We start from the raw sequence: 9,542 nt of genomic DNA on the forward strand, positions 1-9,542 counted from the left end.
AGCAAGAAATCTCTGAAAAAATTGTTACCTTAATCTGGAATTTTGATGTGCAGCTTGTTGTGCCTCTCCTCAGCTAGCAGTATACTTCCTACCACAAAAAAATAAGTTGTTTGAAACTTTTTCTAACAATTTTTGCTTCATTCGTCTTCAGTTCATAGAACAGGATGTGCAAGAGAAGCAGGACATACCACTACCTGTATCAACCAAACAACTTTTACCACAACGAGACCTAAATCTTTTTTAGTAGATTAATGAAGCGTAGATATGTCTAAAAATGTCTAGACATGACTTCCTTTTCAGAACTTTTGCAGTATTATGATACAAAGTAAAGTTTTGATATACTTTTTTAAAATTTCATATTTCGGAAAAGGAAGGAAATTTTAAATTTTTAATTAAGGTGTTCAAAGTTTGAGTTGCTGTGTTAAAAGCAATCAATTATTGGCAGTTCTCCAATATTGTTTTCACACTTGGCCCCCTTGTATTGTAGCTGCTTAATGTCCTTGTTCATAAGGGAGAGCTGCTTTAAGGTACCTGCCTAGGAAGAGGCCTACCTGCTCCTGTGGGACACATTTCGGTGTAATTGAAAACACCTTGAATTATGGCAGGACGGGAAAGAGAATTTTGGAAATAGGCCATGAGGAAGTCTGCTTTTCGGGTTCTTCAAGTAATGTCAAGTCTATGGTGGGTCTATGGAGATTATACATTTGAGTAAACAAGACTGCCTTTATTCATGGACTCCCTTGGTTATGCTATAGATAGGGAAGAGAGTTTTACTTCCTTTATTACCACCTCACCAGCAAGCTTTGAAGAGGAACTCAGTTAGCTCAGTTTTATAGAAGGTATTTAAAGTCATGATTTGACATGGGTTAAATAATATAAATCCATGCCTGCCTCACAGATTTGGTTTATATCATGAACCACATCACTATTCCAATCTCCAAATAACTGTTGCTTTTGAAAATGATAGCTTACTTAAAACAAAAAAGCAAAAAACAAGAAAAAAACACCACAAAATATCTTGTTTTGTACACAGCCATCTGCAAGGCTTCCTGCTTACATTTTCCTTAAATTCTTGGCTGAACAACAGAAAACAATAACCTCATCCAAATTCTTGTCCTTGAGAGCCTTTCTACAAGCTTTAGGTGTTGCCTTTGGCCGTGGTGAAACAACATCTATTAATACTTACCTTTGCTGGGAATGTTGGCAATACATAACAGTAGATCTTGTGCAGCTTTGGCCACAGTGGTCAATGAAACAACCAAATAAAACAATCCAGTACAAACATATTCCCCACAAGACTTCCATCCTTTCAGTGATAACCTGTGTGTCTGAAGTAGTTCTTTCTATGAAATGCTGTTTTGTATATGCAGTCTGTTCTTTTCCTTTTGAGACTTACACATATAGGAAGTTTCAATAATTATGATGCCTGGTTCTTGATGAGTAATGTGATTAAAGCAGCTGCCCTTTAAGTAAGAGGTTATGGTTGAAAAGGCATCTTCTTAAAGCAAGTAATTGAAACTATCTGACCTTATACTAGAAAGTTAAGCTAGCATATGGGATTTTTGTAGGTGTATGGGAACTGTTGGGTCACGGCCTGAACCACTGATTGATCACCTGAGGTGAGGACTGAGTCAGCCACAGGAGCACAGGTGGAGGCAATTCAGCTGTGTGACCAGAAGGGGTGGAGCCTGGCTGCACCTCTCCTAGACCCATTTAAGAGCTGACTGCAACTGAAAAGGTTCTCTTTCTGGAGATCTCTTCTTTTGGAGTTTTCTACTATGAGCCTAGGACACAGGTGAGCATTTCATATTTCATTTCTGACTGTCTGTTTCCACGACGGTAATCTTTCTAACTATAAACCTGTAAAATACTATCCTAATCCCACCACTCTTTGAACTGTACATTTGCTAATTGTACAGTAGGAAACATGATGGGATGGTAGAAAATATTTTCAGTTGTGGTTATGGGCCTCTGAATGTATTTAGTGAAAAAAGAGAGTTCACAGAGTTCCTTCATATTGAAAGCAAGCATATTTTTCCACATATTTCTATAGAAATGGAAAGTATAATGGATTTTACATCTTCATCAAGTGGTATTATTCAGGAAACATAATGCTACAGTGTTGAATAACTGCAAAGAATTGTAGTTAATACCAGTATAAGATCCATTGATTCATTTGAGATCAAGATCTCTGTGTCCTAAGCTCCAGTACTTACTTTAAGAGATGACAGAAACCTTGTGCTAGCCAGTAGCTCTGTGTTAGTTTGGGTAGAGTATTATTTTGCCCAAATGAAATTAAGGATTCTTAGAGAGAGTGCTAAGGAGGGGAAGAAATGAAAGAGTGACAGATACAAAAGATGAAGGATGTAATAGATAGCAGTTAGCTGGGTAACTGTCCTGATGATTTCTTAGCAAAAGAAGAGTGCAAATGTGTAACTTGTGTATGGTGTATGACAATACTGGGTGAAAAGACACAAATCAAAGATTTGTTCTGTGTCTGATTGTTATTTGAACCTCCGTGTACACTTTGTGTCTATGTAATGCTAGAAGCTAGTGCAGTTGAAATAGACTAATTTATGCAGGCCATAGCAGTGGGTGATATGCCTGACATTAAGTACAGTCACTTTTGACCTTCCAACAAGAATAACCAGGTAGATATTTCTTGCTTGGCTTACTAACCTCGAAGTGTGAGGCTCTAACTCATGCTCTCAGTTCTTACAGTGAGACTTACTCTGCTAAGTGAACTTAAAAATACTGAAAATTGGAAGAGTAACATCTTGAATGTGGTAAAGTAGCGTAGAATCTGCCTGTTCTGCTTAACCTGTTTTCCTTGGTTATAACACTGCAGACTGACAGTTTCCCAACACTCATCTCTGTTCAGGAGCTCTGTTACAGAAGCCTGACAGCAGAGACCTGAGAAAATCTGTGCAGCAGTAGTTAGAAAAACAAAAAAGATACTTGAATGCAGGAAATTATGACTATGAAAAAAAAGAGAAAGTGTTATGGACCTAAGTAACATCAACTTGTGCGCTGACATGCACTAAATCTCTTCTCAGGGCTCAAAGATTTTGCTAATTAAAACACATTTGAAGGAAGAAAAAGCAGACAGACTGTTACTCCAGACTTCAGTAATGCTAAACATAAGGCTGAAGGCTATTATTGATGGATTAGCAGAATAATGGGAAATATGTGCAACTCTGTAAGAATCAAAAGAAGAAAGGAAAAAATGATGTTACTAATGCATTTATTAATAGATAGTCTTACTGTTAATTACTTTCTAAGGTCTGTCAGAGACTGAGAAGAGGGCTGTATGATTGAAATATCTTTTGTATATGTACTCATAGTTTAGCTGAAGATTTGAGACATCAGTGCAACCTAAATGATAGTAGCAACAGGACAGAATTGTGATGGGTTGATTCTGACCAACAGTCCAGCACTTACCCAAATGCTCCTGGGTAGCAGAATGAGAGAAAATAGGATGTAAATCTTGTGAGTTAATTACAAGGAAATGACTTCAAAATATCATGGACAGTACAGACTTGAAATGGGGAAAATGAATTTACTTCAGTTAAAATAGATTTAGATAGTGAAAAACAAAAGGAAAAATTAAAATGTCTTTTGTTGGTTCCTTCCTTAATTTTATGTGGAAGGTTATCAAGGTGATCTTCCAGGTGTTATGGTTGAACATGGAGATTTGCTGTATTTTAATGTTCTCCAGAAAACTGAATGGAAAGATGAGGGAAGAATCATGAAAAAATTCCACAGATCATCATGCAGACCATATGAGGTTCAAATATACCCTGAGCTGTCCATGAAATAGAATGTTTTGTTTCTGTTCAGCATTTATTTGAAATTTATGAGTTCTACCAGCATATTTTAAGACTCTGAAAATTTTTCTTAGATTCCACGCTGTACCATTTTTGTGTTTCTTTAATCAGTGTGTGCAACATAAAAAAAGACAAAGGAAAAAAGTTATTTGTTGGGACATCCAAGAAAGTGAAAGAACCATCCAAGCTGCTGGCCTCTGTGTTAAATCATCTCTATAGTATTCTAGATGGGCCTGTTCCCTTGTGTGACCATTGTGATGTCTTCTTGAGCCTCACTTCTTTTTTTTTTTTCCCATTGAAAAAGGCAGAAAGGAAGTTTAAAACTTTTGGGAATTAGTGAGATGAAAAACATGTTATTTATGTTCAGTTTGCTTCACCAAAGAGAGAAAAGTAGGTAAATGAAAACAAATGGCCTCATGAGAATTTCACTGTTGTTAAAAAGCTATTTTTCATTAAAAAAGAAAAAAAGAATTACAGATGTTTAATTGTGCTTTAGTTGATTTTTAAAGAATCTTCTCTAGCCAACTGGGAGTTTTCCCACTGATTTCACTGATTTTTGGATGGGGTCTCTCATGAGCTAATGATGTGTTGTTGATTTGGTGTTTGTTGAAAGGGAAGCCAGGATGTTCTGAAACTTTTCCTTAGACTCGTTATCCTCTGCTAAATTTTGTTTCTGCATTTCTTAGATGAATGTATGTATGAGATCAAAAGGGACAAGGGAGAAACGAGTGAGTTTACATTTTGCTTTCCCAGATCTTGCATGGTAACTTCATTTGTTGTCTGTTGTTCTAATGTGTAGCAGGCCAGCATCCACGTTGCTTTCAAGATGGAAGTGGAAATTTTCTTTATTCTATAGAAACTGTTTTCATGGCAGGGTCCTTTCAACATTTTCCTTTCCAGACTAATGGAGAACACAAAAAAAGCCATAGGATACCATGATTTCATAAGATCTTGAAAAGAAGGCTGTCTTCTTTTTAATCAGTTTTCTAGGGATCCTGCTGAGGACCCCTCCTGACAGTTTGTCAGCTTGTCAAAAGTAAATTTTCTTTTGCCTTTGCTTCGATGAAGATGGAGTCTGTTTTACAGATGGTTTGGTTTAAAAAAAAAAAGAGTAGGAACCCAGAAAGATGATGATTCATGAATGGCATTTCTAGTTTCTATGGATTTTCTTGAACAGAGGAGACACTTTAGTGTTTGGCTCTAATGAGAGGAAGGGCTCTTTTGTATCTGTGTCTTATCTTCTCGGTGTGTGTACACTTCCACTTTCAACTCTCTAGGTAATTTTGAAAAATTTTTTTAAATCCAAAATGCATTTTACTTTGTTTTGGTATTTAGCTGCAATCAGTATCCAGAACCTGGTTACATGAAAACAATTGCACTTTGCTGTCTGATAAACTTTCACAATAACCTGCAGAAGCACATTGTTTTAGTGATATCATTTCTTTAGGTTAATCTGTGTTAGGTGTGAAGCATTAGGTCACACAGTGTGTTTATTTTCAAGCCCAGGAGGTGTGTGGGAGGAAGTGTTCCCATCTGGGGCTGAATGAAGTAGACACAAGTCCTGGCAAAATGGCCAGCATGAGTCACAGGTGAGAAATTGTTGTGGTACTGAGGAATTTGACTGTAGCCACTGTCAGTGTTACCTCTGTTTTAGGAGACTTCCTCTACCCATGCTGTACTGTTCATATCTGACTCAACCCCGCTCAGACTTAAGGAGGCTGTTGATCTAAAGGAAATAATACTTTACATTTCTAGGGATGTGCAGCTCCCAGGAAATAGTGGATCTCTTAAAGATGTGTGCAGACAAATTAAAGCAGCAGGAAGTGGATCAGTTAAGTAAGGCTGTAACTTTTGGGCTTTGATTGTATATTGCATTGACTGCAAACGAGCTGCAGCAGCCAGGGGGATCCTTGCAGTCAGAGCAGCTTCTCTATCAGTGAGAGTGGGCCTCCTCTTTTGCCTCACTGAAAATCCTACCTTTCTTCTTTCAGTGTGCTATCCACAAATGGATTGAGGATGTTCTAACACTGGATGATGAGTAAGTGACTCCTCCTTTTCTCCTTCCTTTAAAGGAAATGCGGTCTTAAACATTAAATGACTAAGTGACAGCTACACAAAGGGGAATTTCCTTGCTTTCTTTTGTTCGAGGAACCCAGAGAAGTCATGTGAAAAACCTTGCTTACCTAGCAAACCCAGCAGAGTCTTGAGAGTTTCCAGCAAGTAGTTCGAAAATTACAAGCAGTAGTGGTAAAGTCTACTGAAGAACCGTGGGGAAAGTGGATACAGTTCTATGTATCTAAAACACTTTGAAAGAAAAACGGATACATCATTGCTGCTAATTTTGAAGAGGAACTCAGGCAGAACAAAAGAGAAATGGCCACTTCTCCATTTAAAGACTGTGATTCATTTAACGTTTCTTTTCTGCCTCGTCCTTATATTATCCCAGTGTCTTACTTAAGGAAATTGTTTCTTCCTTAAACATAGTTCCATTCAGCAATTTGTTGTGTCCACTAAACTGAATTTATTTCGGTATAATTGCTGAACTCAAGATGTCTAAAATGTTCTGTTCTCATTTAAAATATTCTTTTGGTACATAAAGAATCTGTGGGCTTCAATTTGTGAATTATACTCCTTGGTGACAAAAAGCATACGTGGTATTGTGCTAAATGGTGCTCTGCCATTTGTATTTGGCAAAAACAGATCAGAACAGTTTTTAAGGAAGAGGGTATAGGTGAGAAATAAAGGAATCATGAGCTATATTATCTCTGTAAGAAAGAGGATTTTCATCACTTCCAAAGCCAGCTTCCTGCAGCATGTGTGATCAGCACCTGCCAAGCACATGGAGCATGCATGAAGGGAGAGCTTTTCTTAGTATTTAGGAATGAGCCACTTGTGAAAGGAGACACAACAACAGTGTACTTGAAAGAAAGAGATGTGGCAAAGGCAATGACATGGTAAATGTCCCTATTCCTCCAGTGTACTTAACCCATAAAGAATGGTCTTCGCTGCTATGGCAGAGAGATGCATTTTACTTCACCTGTCTATGCCAACCAGGTAACTGCCACATTCCCTGGCTTTAAGGAAATTGAGCTGCAACAAGTTGGACTCTGCCCACAGCCGCATTTCTCATAAATTACTGTATTCCTAACAAATGCAATTCACTTCTGGCATGAGACAAATACATATCAGTAACCTAGAGTTGGATATCACAGCATTTGGTTTAAAATTAGGCACTTAAAAAATACGTTCAAGACTGGTAAAGCACTCTATCCACTTTCTAAAAAATATTCATTCAAACAAACAAAACATTCCTAAAACAACAAAAATATACTTACTCTGTTCACAAGATAATTTCTCTGGCTTAAGTAACAATGTGACTGCAGTAAGCTCATTAACATGGATGCAGTGATCAGCAGAGCTGAACTCTAGCTTTGCTGCTGGTAGTTCCCAAGAGCTTCTATCTCCAGCAGCCTGACCAGGGTGCTCTGCAACTTTCCCAGTAAACATCTGAGATTGTGCACTGTGAGTTATGCTTAGTAAAAGATGTAGCCAGCAGAGGGCAACGGAGGTCAGATTTTGGTGCGATTACATAGAACTGTCCCAAAGTGGTAGAAAATGTAGAGCAAAAAGGTCAAACAAAAGCATGTTGTGAACTGTTGCTATAGATCCACTTCTATTAATTATTTGAGACCTGAATGAACCCTTGTGGTCATGATCTATAAACCTCCTTTTAACAGCTGTATTAAACAATGTAATTCCTTGTTTATGACAACATAGTCAAATAACCTTTTCAGCAGGGGGATAAACCCTAATTAAAATGATGCTCTCCTAAAATAGGACAAAAAGCTTAAGCCAATAGCTAATAAAACTGTAACTCTTCCTATAAATCCTGTTTTATTGGTCTGTTCTGGAGAGTAGTTGTTTTGTTTAACTTGATAAACAGGTCATTTTTTCCCCCAAGATAATTAGGTGCCTGAAAGAAAGAGAGGGAGGACTCGAAGTCAGCTCACTTTCAGTTCACAGAAGAAAAGCTGCTTTTTTTTCAGTCAGATGCAAATCTATTTTAACACAGATTCTATCCAACGTGCTGGAAATAATGTGAGCTTACAGTAGAGAACAAAATTTTTTAACTTGGGTGACATCTGCTAGGGGACATACTCATATCTATGCACTCAGGCAAGCAGTTGGTGTCAAGAAAGAGCAAGATGCACAAGTTATTCACCTCTAACAATATGGATGACCTCTTTTTGAGCCTAATTGTTGCTTTGTGTGGCAAATATTTTAAAACTGATCTCTTGGCATTGCTGTGTTAACCAGTGAACAGCTTAATAGCAGGAAATGCCTGGAGTTTTAGTGGGAAATTGTATTTATTTATTCTGTGGAAGAGCCTGAAGGAGCCCTTCAGCACTGGGACCATGTTGCAGCTCTGTACTGCACAGGAAGGCTCCTGTGCACAGTAGATCTGGGTTTTACTGCTACACATGTCACCCCCAGTCAATGATCTAGGGTATGTCAACTGTATTTTTTTTTTTTTTTGCTGAGCTTCTTATTTCAAAACTGCATTAGTAATTTTGCTCTTCCATAGCTATGATTTACTGTATAAAAGCTATTTTAAAAAAAAGTTTTATTTTGATGTAGGATAGAAGTGAAAAAAAAAAAAATCTGTTTTATGAATTTTAAGTCCTAAAGAAAAATGCTGGAGTATTTCTCTGAAAATTGCCGTGGTACTAGACTAGCTCCCAAAATTTCAGCAGAAAGCTGGCAACTGTTTCTTAGTGCAGTTCCTGCCTGACCACTGAAAGACTGAGCCTGGTATGGAAGCTATGAAACCCCATATAAGAAAGAAAACACTCCTTTCAAAGGGTTAAAAATGAAAAGCAAAACTAATGATGGCACAGGCTTGGAGTGCTCAGGAGAAAGAGAAGCACAGTCCCAGAGGTAGTGGAGGGGTGAGGGACCCATCTGTGTGCCTAGAGAAGCTTCCTTGGAGGGGACAGACAGCTGGTGGTAAGTGCTGAGTGTTCCTGGCCATTAGTACCATCACTGCACCTAAAGTTCTCAGTACCTGTATGTGCTTAATTCTGAAAGAGCTCAGGACATGTTACACAGTGTCAGACCCAGTAAGGAGATGTTAATAAGTACCTGTTTGCGTATGAGGCAACTGCTGCTGCTGGGCTTTTATGATGTCTTGTCAGCTAACAGTGAGGAGCCCAGCTGGCGCCACTGGGACGTGAGGTGGGACCTGCCTGCAGCGATGGCAAATATTTGACTTGGTGCTGATGGGTGAGATTGCAGCCATGGCACTCTGGTCCCTACCAAGTGAATCATGGAGGCAGCAGGAGTGCTTGAACCCTGGTGATCCCTGTTTAATAGTGGCTGACTTCTGACTTTCACCACTTTGTCTGACTGGGTTCCAGGCAGCCTAATGGAGGGTGTGAGTGCAGTTGGGTGACCATCACTTGGAACTCCGTGCCCATAATGAGTGGAGGAAGTGCAATCAGCACAGGAGCTGTAGGCAAGTGCCAAATAAATCATATGTGTAGACTTTAAACATTGTATTATTTCTTCTAGGCCAAGGGAGTCCAGTCAATACTTCCATCCTGTGTGACAAAGGGAACAGAAATGAAGATAGAAAAAACAACTGAAGGCATGTCAATATTTGCCTTTGTTTCAACAACCATTATAAAGCATTTGTGAGAGCACAACTGAAGTGCA

The 9,542-nt window shown here is 38.5% G+C and overlaps 2 long non-coding RNA genes across 2 annotated transcripts in view; one reads left to right on the forward strand and one right to left on the reverse strand.

The window, feature by feature from the left end:
* Positions 1-7,533, reverse strand: part of LOC116216746 — a 14,026-nt gene extending 6,493 nt beyond the window's left edge. Inside the window, exons 1-2 of the long non-coding RNA XR_004160124.1 lie at positions 7,163-7,533; positions 29-88 (exon numbers count right to left, since the gene is read on the reverse strand). This is a non-coding gene — a long non-coding RNA (uncharacterized LOC116216746). The remainder of the gene's footprint in view (positions 1-28; positions 89-7,162) is intronic.
* Positions 1,730-7,183, forward strand: LOC116216747. The gene is made up of 3 exons (XR_004160125.1): positions 1,730-1,795; positions 5,819-5,865; positions 5,976-7,183. It is a non-coding gene; the product is annotated as an uncharacterized LOC116216747 (long non-coding RNA).
* Positions 7,534-9,542: the final 2,009 nt, after the last annotated feature.

The sequence above is a fragment of the Meleagris gallopavo genome, chromosome 6, assembly GCF_000146605.3.
Source record: "Meleagris gallopavo isolate NT-WF06-2002-E0010 breed Aviagen turkey brand Nicholas breeding stock chromosome 6, Turkey_5.1, whole genome shotgun sequence".
NCBI lineage: Eukaryota > Metazoa > Chordata > Aves > Galliformes > Phasianidae > Meleagris > Meleagris gallopavo.